Raw genomic sequence first — 12,078 nt, 5'->3', positions numbered from 1 at the left:
GAGCAAGATAGAGGAAGCCCAAGAAAGGGCTGAGACTTGCGGCGACCTTCTCTTGAGAAGAAGTAGTTAGAGGCTCGGGTGATGTGTGGGAGTGTCTGTAATATAGCTGTTGCATGATACAGTTTGTTGCATGAGTTTGTTTGTATCCCGAGTCATTTTTCTGTAAGTCTACACACTCCTTAGACATCTGTTATCTGTCACCGTGGCTCAGGGAAGACCCCGATGACTTTCACTCGAAACACCAGTAAGTGTGATTTGCAGATGGGACGTGGCCTTCAAATGCTCTGCTGACTGCTAAGAATCCAGGTCTTTTCATTCACATTCAGGCAAAATAAAAGCCCAGAGGAGAGGTGCTGGGCTGAGCACTCGGTGTCTAAGTTAGTTCCCAAGTTTGCCTGTGCCCTGGCGGTTCCTATGCCATCAGATTCCCAACACAGAGGTGTTTTCTGACCTCGGGTCTGGTAGGGTGTTCTATGATTGACAACTTCTACAGAGGAGAGCTGCACTCCAGGGTGGATAAAAGGGCCTGACCTGGAAGTGTAGGAGGAAGACAGGACACAAAGTTAAAACAAAGAAAGCCATTTTATTTTAGTGGTTGAACAGGAAAGTATTTTTCAGTGATACTTTGTGTTTTTTGTTTGTTTAAGACAACCTTTCTCCATCAGTCTGTTTATTCCTAGGTTCACCTCTCCTGTTGTCACAAGATTGTCTCTACTTTGTTGTCTGTGGTAGAGTATGGCTTCATTGCCTGCGGTTCTACACAGATGGAGGTCTCTCCTTGCTCTCGTCTCTCTGGGTTCCCCAAGAACTTCCTTTGTGGAGCCCCATTGACCTTTCTGGGAGCAAAAGTCATGGGTCTGAGGAGCTGATGCTAGTGAGTTCTGCTCCTCTTCATCTGTAAGGGGCATGGTAAGGGTGGAGAAGCCACTGCAGGGCGTATAGCTCCTTGCCTGACTCTTCTCTGCTGTTTGGGGAGCATTTCCTCCCTCCTTGTGGCCTGGCTAGCTCCTGTTCTGCTGGCTCTGCTGGTCTTCCCCTTCACACTATCTTCTCTCTCTTGCTGAATGGATAGTACTTGAGCCCCATGACCCTCCATAGACATATCACATCACATTTAATACTATCCGATTAAAAGCACCCCTGCTCTGCTCCTGATCCTGGCTTGGTCAAGTCAAAGGGTCAGGTAGGTTAATCTCTGGTGAGTGTATCTACTCTCTCTGTAAGCAAATCCAGAATTATGAACTTCCTGGGCTACTCTAGGCTGTCTTGCTAATGTTTCTGATCCATTGCCAGTGCCAGACTGATAGAGCTTCCAGGGCGGGGAGCAGGTGTGGTGTGGCAGCCAGGCCCTGGGACAACCCAGTTTCTGATGTGCAGTATTCTTACTGTTCACCATGTCTAAACGTTGATGGAGAACATTCCACTCCCTGCTGATACTCCTCCATGTGCCTTTACTCACTGACTTTAGGACAAACTGGGGGAGAAATGGATCAACTCATTTAAAGGAAGAGATGTAGTGGTGGGTTGAGCTACTCCACTTTGTGCTTCCTGCGGGTTGCATGTGAGCACCTGCCCAAGAGCTATCTGGATTCTCGAATGGAAGACACACACACACACACACACACACACACACACACACACACACACACAGTTCTTTTTAAAATGGCTTGGCTAGCTCAAAGACTTGGCACTCCTAAACTTTCCCCTGCTCCCCCTGGCCCAATCAAAGAAGTGGCCAGTGGCCACTCAACTGAATTTTCGCATGGCTGGTTGGCTCTCTCTCTCCTGCAGCTCCTACATCCCACCCTTCTCCCCCACACTCCCAAGTCATGGCAATTGTCTCTCTCTTTTTTTTTTTTTTCCAGTTTCTAGCCTGAGCAAATCTAAAAGTCTTGCCCAGACTCCCTATGCCCAACCATTAGCAGCTGGCATCTTTATTGATCAATCAAAAGCCAACTGAGGACAAGGACCTTCAGCGTTTGGACAGGCAGATTCCTGATTAAACCAAAGCATTAGAACCAATCCCCAACAAGCAGACTGGAAGTTGAGGGTTAGTTATAAGTTAGTGTGGTAAATGGAGATTTCAGAGTCCTGTGGCTTCCCCTGTCATTGGAGGATCTTCCATGTGGCAAGCCATCAGCCTCTCCTTCCTTTCTCAGCTCTAGCACCTGCTTAGGTCACTAATGCTTTGGGCCCATGCTATTACCTGAAGATGCCCACTCTGAATTGCTCTCTCTCTCTCTACTCCCAGAAAATTGTCTTGGTGTATTTACGTCTACGCTAAGGAACTCAAATTAAAGGACTGTCCTTTTTTTGGTTAATCTTATTAGAATCATAGTAGATCATAGAAGGAGAAAAATTATTTATATCTGTAATTAAATCCTATGTTTCTCCTTGATATTTAAACCTTGTTTTCCCCATCTGTAAAATGGGCACAGCACTTCTTTCATGAAAGTGACTTTGAGAAAAGAGATTCTGTGGTGGACTTACTGTGTTTTCAGCACATGGAACAGGGTGAACAGGGAAGCAAAGAAAACCAGTTGCCCTTGGACAAGCTAAATATGAATGGTGCACCAGGCATTAAAAGCAGCAGGCCATTTGTGTCTTTGGAGAGGACAAAGGACTTAGAAGGGAGTGGTATCCAGTCATGAAAGGGCTGTTTGGTGAACTACAGTGTTTGTATGCTTCACTTCAGCGGGCATGCAGCAGTGGCCCTGCATGGGCTAAGGATCTGCTTACTATGGGGCTCAGAATCTGTGAACAAGAGAAGCTGGACCGCGTGGTTCCCTCAGACCGAGTTGTTCATGCTGACATCTAAGATGCTCTTGAACAAGCAAATGGCAAGGGAGAGGCTTGTGATTCTTTTTCTGTTGCTTTTCTGTCTTACTTCTCCTGGAGAGAGGCTGACCCAGAAGAAAGCACGGGTGCACCTCCTCTTAGGAGACCTCCTGAATTCTTCCCTGCCGGCAGTGACAACTCCCTTCTCCCTTTGCTTTGTCTCAGGAATTATGTCGCTCCTGTAGCCAGCATCCCACATCCCCTTCCTTCAAATCCCACAGGAATAGCTTGGGTGATAAACCCATCCAGAATATTGTTTTCTGCTGGGGAAGTTCTGAGATCAGGAGCCTAGGAGGTGAGCTGGGAGCTGAAGCTTTGGAGATGGGCTCATGGTCTCTTCCTTGGTCGCCCATGCGTGTTCCCAGAGCTGCCCACTTGGCCTGCCCTGGTAGTACCAGGTGTCTTGTCTACTATCTTTTATGAATTCTCAGGCCAGGACATTAGAGAGTGCGCTTTAAAAACTTGGTTAGCATATTTCCCAGACAAAAACAGTGGCCAGGAAGGCAGTTGGAAGGTTAGGGATGAAAGGAGGACTGCAGGCCTCGGGCTCCTGAGCCACGCAGAAGGAGCCTCCCCGCCTTTCCAGTAGGGGTCTGCACCGCTGACCCTCACCACGCCTCCACCCAGTCTCTGACAGCCAATCAACTCTCTTCATTTCCTTTTCCCTATCTGGGGCCTCACTCCTGCCTTAGTCAAGCCCTGACCATTGCTTTCTGGGCACAAGGGGTAAAGAGACCTCGCTGGGGCCTGGTTGTTTTAGCCAAAGATGCTCGAAGGAAACAATTACTGGCAGGACGGACCAGCACTGTGAATTCAAGGCCCAGAACACTCGGCACTTGTATTCTGGATTTTAAACTCCTCATTGGATGGGCACTCAGAGGATCAAATGTTGAGAAAGGAACAAAGAAGCTGTGCAGAGGAACTCTACACCAGGAGATTTCCAAAGGCAGTTCAGATGGCCCATTATTCTCCAAGGCAACCGCACGCCTGCCTCTCTCTCTCCATTCTGGAGAACTTGACAGTAACATTGCAGGGGGTGGGGTGGGGGTTGTCCATTGTCAACATTCAGTTCCCAGAACCCGATCCACCCCACTTCAGTGCCATCCAGTTCTTCAATTGCACTTAGATGTGGAATGGGGTTCTGGGGTGTCATGCTGGGTGTGATAATGAGAGCACCCAGTCCCTGTTCCTGGGTGCTTCCTCAGGGGCCCCAGTGACAGCAGATGCTGCCACAGGCCTGGCTTTTGCCTTTCCTACCCTTCTGGCTGTCTCACTACACTGACCTCACTTCAAAGCTTTGCTTTGTCTCCACCCAGAATGGGGGCGTGGCTGTGTATTGGGCTTCAAGTGTCTTGCCACAAACCAAGGCAGTCAACCATTCCCCAACCCCCAAAACAGCAAACAAACACCCAAACCAAACTAAAGAAAAACATGGCACCCCTACTACCACCACCACCAATCACATAGATTGCTCCACCCTAGGCCAGGGCGTCCCTTTCCCAGTGAACCCTTACGCTAGCCTCTCTGCAGAGGAGGGGTAGTTGTCATGGGCTACTTGAACATTGCTGGTAACGCTATGTATTTTGAGTCAATTCCAAGTAGCAACTTGGAAGAACAAGGGCCTGGGAAAATGAAAGCCAGGGGACCAGGCAGCAGCAGAAGGCTGGCTCCCCCTCCCCTCTCCCAGATGGAGCTCCATGGGACTTGTAAGAGATGCTGAGATTTTGTTTACAAATCCCCAAGCACTTTGCCACACTCTTAGTCCCTACTGAATCACATGTTATTGTCTTGTACACTGATGCTTAGGGTGAGCTTGCTGGATGGGTGGAATTCCCCACACCAGGCAGCATAGCGGGCACCCTTAGATAACAGAGAATGTGTCGTGGGTCTGATAAGCATCACTTTGGGTCCTTAGCACTTTGCTTCCTCAGCACCCCGTCAGTAGGCCAACATCCCTGACCCACCTCTAATTAGTCCCAGGACTCTGCAACAAGGCAGAGCCACTCCATTTAAGGAATTCACATCCCAGAAGAGGGGACAGGTCACTAACAGGAACTGCATGTGACATTGGAGAGTGGAACAGTGCAGTGTGTCACGGGGCAACCGTGTCTCTACTTTGACCTTCACTCCCTTCTCTGCCCTTGTCGTAGTTTGTCTTCTTTCTTAGCTGAGCCTCTAAGCTATTTCTCCAGCAATCTCTAGTGGTTCCTAACACTCATAGATTTACATAGGCAATGCCTTTCCCAGTAAACTAAGGATAAATTTGCAAGGGGTGTATGTGTGTGTGTGTGTGTGTGTGTGTGTGTGTGTGTGTGTGACCACATGTGTCCAGGTATATGTGTAAGGATGTGAATGTGTAGGCTAAGGTCAAGTGTTGTACCTCAGGCAGTATCCGCCTACCTTTTGAGACATAGTCTCTCACTAGGACCCAGGGCCAGCCAATTAGGCAAGACTGGCTGGAGAGTGAACTCCAGGCATCTGCTTGTCTCTGCCGTCCCAGGGGCAGAACTAGAATGTGTGCACCATCATGCTGTGGTGAATATTATTTGTGGGTTTTTATCCCACCTTAGATAATTTAGTAACCAAGAAACACAAGAAGCTTTGTATTTATAATAAGTTTTAGAGCTGAACAGAGATCAACCCTTTGTGTTATTTTGTCTGTTTCTTGTTTCTTTTGTCTGTTTCAATTATCTCCGAGATATCACTTGCCAGGCTATACCTGGTCTGTTCCTACAACAGACTCGTGTGCTCATGATCCACCAACCCCAGGGTACCTTCCTCCTCCTTCCTCCTCTCTCCCCATGGTCTTTGCCTCAGATCCCAAGCCTGACATGAGAAGCCCTGCCCACCTCTCTCGGTCCAGCTAAAGACCGTAGGCATCTTATTTTAACCAATAGTTGTAAATTACAGAGCAAGGTTTGCACCACAAAAGCTGGCATACAAGAGAGTTCACCATCTGGAGGCAGCTAGACCTTGGGATAGAGTTTTTGCATTACAAGACATAGCAGCAGACCAAACCTCAACACCACCACATTCAGCATGAGGTGGCAAATACTGACAGCTGCATCCTCCCCGCCCCCCCAAGTGGGTTTTAAATACAGCTATGCATATACAACGTTAGGACTTGTGCTTTTTAAGAGTCTGTCTTTCATGCTCAGTGGGGTGGAAAACATTCTTTTTATCAGGTGATGGTGTTTACCCATTGATAGTTTATGTTAATACAGTGCCTGGTACAATAAAAAAACCCCTACGTTATCTCACAAGTCTTGTCCAACAGACTGCTTGCGCGACACTGAGGCTAATACGTTTGGGAATGCATTTCATAGCGCCTGATTTCCCAGACTGGCCTAGGGACAGGGATATATTCAGTTTTTATCACTTCCTATGACACTCAGCTGGCTGTGTCAGTCAGACCCTTAAATAGAAGCTACTGCCTTCTTGGTGTCCCAGGCTCCTGTATGTTTAATGCCTCGAGTATCTCCTTTCTGGGCCAAACTCATGAAATTCTAAAAGGGAATTACTGTTTCAGGCAGCAGTGGAAATAAAAGCCATTGGTACCCTGCGTTATTGGACTGCTTAATTTTTTATCGGTATTTCAAGATAAAAGGAGTTGTGGTAACCTGGATTGTCGGCTTCCTCCTAGGTATTGCTTAGAGATGGCTGTAAAAGCTGCTGGCACCCTGGCCTGGGGTGGCTGCTGAGGTTGAGGTAGATCTGCTCTGGGTACCTAGGATGTCAGAGACGTTTGGTTGTGTCATCACTTGCAGTGTGTTTCAGAGCACTGCCAGCCCCGCTCACCAGTGCTTGAGGGAAAAACAGGAAATACACACCAGGCAACGCAGATTCCAATAAGCTAAGTAGTAGTGTCCAGGTAATTGGGCTGCAGTTGGATCTTTCTAGGTTAGCTGTTGTTTAAAATAAGATCTTACTCAAGTCTGTAAGGTGGGTTCAGCCACCTTCACACGGTCGTCTGTGCTGCAGCAGCCACACACACAAAAGCTCATGCTTGGATGGAGAGCTGCTTGGAACTAGACTTGTTTATCTATCATACAGATAGATGCTTTTCTATCGCTGTTGGCCCACCTCTCTCCCTCGGGACTCAACACATCTCTTGGCATGTACCACAGTGGGTGGAGTTGGGGATAATTTGATACATTGAACTAATCTCTTTCAGAGGCAACTATTTTCTGCAACTTTCTACCTTAATCTATGTGACCTTTGGCTGCTACTATTTTTAACTTGCCTGTTTAGTTACTAGTTTTCTTTGACTTCAGTACTGGGTTGATCAGCAACCATGAAGCAACAACAGCCTGCAGGTGAGTGCTGGATGTTGGCTTGCTGCCTGGCTTTGGGTTGTTGTCTTCTGGAACCTTTCTTGTGTGCTTGTTCCAGAGCTGGTGTGGACTGGTGAGCACCCGGTGCTGCCTGTTTGAACTGACATAGTTGTGACTGACTTCCCTGGGCCCTTCTGCAGCATGGCTCTCTACACTCCCCGTTCCTGCCCTCACCCCCCACCCACCCCTACACTCATCTCTGCTGCAGCAGGACTCAGCAGCTGGAGGCTTCCAGCCTAGAGCAGAGGGAGAGAAGCATCAGTTGTGCTCTTCCTGAGTGAGGTGTTACCATTGACCAAGTATGTGGCCTGAGCTAGCGTCTTTTATTTTTGATTTCTTTTTATAGTTAAGGAAGTCTAGCATCTTTTAGTATTTGAAAAAGCCACACACATACACAATTTATCTTGATTGTATGTACACCCACTCCTCCTTCTGACTCTTGCTCTCCTTAACACATTTATCTCCCTATCAACTATGTCTCTCTCTCTCTCAAAATATTATACTTCATTGAGTGTGTTAGTGATGCCCATATAAGAGTGGTTGTTCCACCATTGATGAGTATGAGATGAACTAACCAGTACCCCCAGAGCTTATGTCTCTAGCTGCATATGTAGCAGAAGATGGCCTAGTTGGCCATCACTGGGAAGAGAGGCCCCTTGGTATTGCAAACTTTATATGCCCCAGTACAGAGGAACGCCAGGGCCAAGAAGTAGGAGTGGGTGGGTAGGGGAGCAGGGCGGTGGGGAGGGTATAGGGAACTTTCAGGATAGCATTTGAAATGTATATAAAGAAAATATCTAATAAAAAAAGAAAAACCAAAAACTGGAAAAGAAAAGAAAAAGTCACTGAAGAAATCTGTGCAGAAAGGGCAATAAAAAGTTCTCAAAGATAAAAAGAGAGAGAGAGAGAGAGAGAGTGGTTGTGGGGTCACCCACTGTGACAATATCCAAAGAAAAGTGATTCACTCTCTCCCAGAGTCGGCAACCTCCAGTCGCTCCTCAATCATGGGCCTTGGGAGCTTCTCCCACCTTCCTGCTGGAACTTTCTTTTCTTCTTTTTTACATCCCCTCCCCTACTCTCACTTTTTTTTGAAGGCAGGGTCTCACTATATATATCTAGTATGGCTTGGAACTCATATTAGACCAGAATGGCCTGGAATTTACTCTGCCTCCTGAGTGTTGGGATTGAAGGTGTGTTCTGTCACATCTGGCTCACACTGGAAGCTTTAGACTGGCTTGATCTTGTGCCCATGTGCTGCAGTAACATGCTGTGTCTAGAGGAGAACATTTCACAACACTTCTCCCCATCTTCCTGCTCTTACACATGCTCTTCCTTGATCCTTGTGTGTGAAGAAGTGTATCAGTAGGTTGTCTGATACAGAGACTTGCAGACGCTTACGCTAGCTTCTTGCTTATGCATGCCAGTGATGAGGGAGCAAGGGCAAGGGGACTCCTTCTCTGGGTGCTCCCAGATCTCTTCCCCCACAGCATTAACGTCTACTTCCTCCCTTGACTTCTAAGTGTAGACAGGGCAGAGGCCATGCTTTGGACATCATGGTGGTTGCTGTGTTGATTCTTCTGCAGAAAGCACCCTGGTGTTTGGAACCCTGGCAAGGGGAGACATGGTAGCCAAGTAAGAAGGACCTTGGGGTAAGGACATATGAGACTGTGTTTTCCTCTGCACTGAGGGCTCCAGAGAACTCTTGACAGAACAAGTTCTCATTCTAACTCCAGTCCTGCCAACTCTCTGGTGAACTCCAGTCTCTTTCCAGAATCTCATTGTCCATCAGAACTGAGGAGCCAGCCCATGGTAGGGTCCATCCTGGCTCAGAAAATTGTGACAATTAAATAATAGTACATATGGAGAGCATATAGGTAATGCCGAGGTCCTGTTGGCACTAATTACTGAGAGAAAAATATATTGTCAATAATCCATACTATTTTTGTTTGTTTTTATTGAAGAAAATTTCACACAATACATTCTGACCATGTTTTCCCCTCCCCCAACTCCTCCCAGCTCTTCCCCATCTCATCACCTCCCTATGTTAATGGGGGGCTTGGATGAGAATGGCCCCCATGTACTCGGTCCCAGTTGGTGGAACTGCTTAGGGAAGGATTAGGAGGTGTGTTCTTGTTGGAGGAGGGGTGTCACTGGGGGTAGGCTTGGAGGCTTCAAAAGGTCCTTTCAATTCTCAGTCCTTTCTTCTGCCTTGTGGTTGTGGGTCAAGATCTGAGCTCTCTGCTGTCCCTTTGCTCCATTATCATTGACTCTAAACATTTGAAAACATAAGCCAAGTTAAATACTCTCTTGTATAAGTTGCCTTGGCCTTGGTGGCTTTATCACAGCAATAGAAAAGTAACTAAGACTCTAAAGTAGCAACAATAAAGACATGGCAAACACAGTTAAAAGCTCAGGACTTTGATAAAAAGGGAGCCTGGAAAAAGAACAGTTAGGGAGGGGTCCCAGGCCCTGCGTGCTGAGTAACAGCAGAGCTGGGACAGGCGACGACAGCTCTCTTAGACACTGGTTCCCCCGTCCTGAGGCTGCTTTCTTGCTCAAATATTGGAGGCCCATGTTTGGAAAACTGTATGAAAGTCGGAGATAATACAGCTAAGCTTTATCTGTAGTTTGTAGGGGAGCTTTCTTCTTAGCTGTTGCTAGTGGGATAACTTCTCCAGGGTCAGGGAAATTATTGCTCTCTGTACTATGTCTCCAACTACATAGGGCTACCTTGGGAGGGGGTCTAATTCTCCATCTTACCAGGTAGAAGAGACTAAGTATTACACATCACTGCTTACACACACACTGACTGGCACACATATAAGCACACACAGGCATATATTCATACACACATATACACACACATGCAAGCATACACGGGCACATATTCAGACACACACGTATGCACACACACATACAGGCACATGCATCCCACATAAACATCACACATACATGCCACACAGATATATTACACATATACTCTATATATGCCATGTACATATATCACACATGCATTACAGATATATACTATATACCTCATATACCTCTAGACTACACATACCATGCACAAATCACATGATGTACACCATATACACACCACACATACATACCATATATACACCACATATCCACTACATATACACACCATATAGAACACATACATACCACACATATACACCATATATACCACATTCACACCAATACACTATATATACATCATACATATACACCATATACAGCACATACATACCATGTACACATCACACATGTATATCATACACATATCATACCATGTACACATCACACATGTATGCCACACATATATCACATGGTAATGTACACATCACACACGTGTACCAAATATATATCACAGATGCATCCCATACATTTCACATGCCTATAGATCATACTCACACATCCCACACATGCCATACACATAACACACACACATATACCACACACAGACACATATATCACACAGATATACACATTCTTCCCCAGCACCACCCACTCCCTTTCTGCATGCCACATCTGCTTCATACATACATGTGCATGCATATGCTCAAACATCAGTTCACTGCCTCCCTGAGCAGAGTGCCCAAGGACTATGAGTCCTTTAAGATCCAGCCCACAGTTGAGTTGCTGATGCACACCAGCACTACAGAAACACCCTTTTCCCCTTGGGCTCTCTCCATCTCAAAGTCCAGCCCAGATCCAAGGGACTGGTGAACTGGCCTTTTGCTTTAACACTGGTAGTCAGGGTACCACTCTAAAGTACCAGACTGCTGCACAGAAACTGCTCAGCATCTCAGTGAGATGGCAGGAGATTCCTCTGGGCTGCCTCAGAGCTATGGTCCCCACTTTTCTCATGACCTGTGATCTATCACTCCTCAGTTTGCTTGCTTGGAAAAGTGTCCAGGCTCAGAGGCTGGGAGAGGCAGTAGTTAGCGTAACTACTTCATGTGTTCCGTCCTGCTGTAGACGCAGGTCTTTGAGGGTGTTGTGAAATCATGTGTAATTACAACATGAATGAAACCTTGGCCAAAGGAAGCAAGCTGAGTTCATCCCCCCTGTGATCCTTAAAGGAATCTTATACTAGACAGACCACAGTGCAGTCACGTGTTCAGCTCAGCCCTGGTTCCTGTCAGAACCCTGACACTGATCTCTCCAACTGAACAGTTTACCTGCCTGCTGTCTTCATTAGATGAAGAAGCTCACCTCCCACAGATCAAATGCCCAATGATTTTCTTATACTCGACATGCTCTCTCTGTGTGTACATATGTGCGTGTATTCTATGTGTATGTGTGTGAGCCTGTGCATGGTGTGTGGAAGCCAAATACTGAGGTCGGTGGTTTTCTCTATTGCCTTTATCTTGTTGTTTGAGACGAGGTCTCTCACTAGACCTTACGCTTAGGAACTCAGCTAGGCTGGCTGCCCCACACACCTAGGGAACCTCTCTCCACCTTCACAGCCCTGGGATTGAAGGTGTGTGCTGCTGTGCCAAGCTTCTTACATGAATGCTGGGAACCCAGGTGATCATGTTCAATGATGCTGAGGTGGTCGACTGCCCACTGAGCCGTTGTCTAAGCCTCTTCCCCCTACCTCACTTTAATTTTTCCCCAGTCTAACATAGATTAAGGACTTCACAGGGAATGGCTAGTTGTAGCCATGGGCCAGTTGCTGCCCACTACCTACCTGCTTGGTAAACCAAGTTGTGCTGGCACACAGCCCGATTGATTTTCTTGTGTATTATCTGTGGCCTGTTTTGTACAGCAGATTTGGGCAGTTGTCACAGAGACTATATGGTTAGCAAAGCCCAACATATTGACTATCTGGTCTATTTTTTTTTTTTTTAGAATGAACTGACTCCTAACTTAGAATATTAGTGTTGGAGCCATGCCACTA

General features: G+C 46.8%; 1 protein-coding gene and 1 long non-coding RNA gene across 4 annotated transcripts in view; one reads left to right on the top strand and one right to left on the bottom strand.

Moving 5' to 3' along the window:
- Gpam (glycerol-3-phosphate acyltransferase, mitochondrial) overlaps positions 1-12,078 on the top strand; it is a 59,685-nt gene that overhangs the window by 395 nt on the left and 47,212 nt on the right. The gene's annotated exons all lie outside the window — the stretch shown is intronic.
- The window catches only part of Gm31356, an 18,371-nt gene continuing 15,376 nt past the window's right edge, over positions 9,084-12,078 (bottom strand). The window contains exon 3 of the long non-coding RNA XR_001782666.2: positions 9,084-9,441. This is a non-coding gene — a long non-coding RNA (predicted gene, 31356). The remainder of the gene's footprint in view (positions 9,442-12,078) is intronic.

Source organism: Mus musculus, chromosome 19, assembly GCF_000001635.26.
Source record: "Mus musculus strain C57BL/6J chromosome 19, GRCm38.p6 C57BL/6J".
NCBI classification, from domain to species: Eukaryota; Metazoa; Chordata; class Mammalia; order Rodentia; family Muridae; genus Mus; species Mus musculus.
This window is presented reverse-complemented; position numbering and strand designations above follow the sequence as displayed.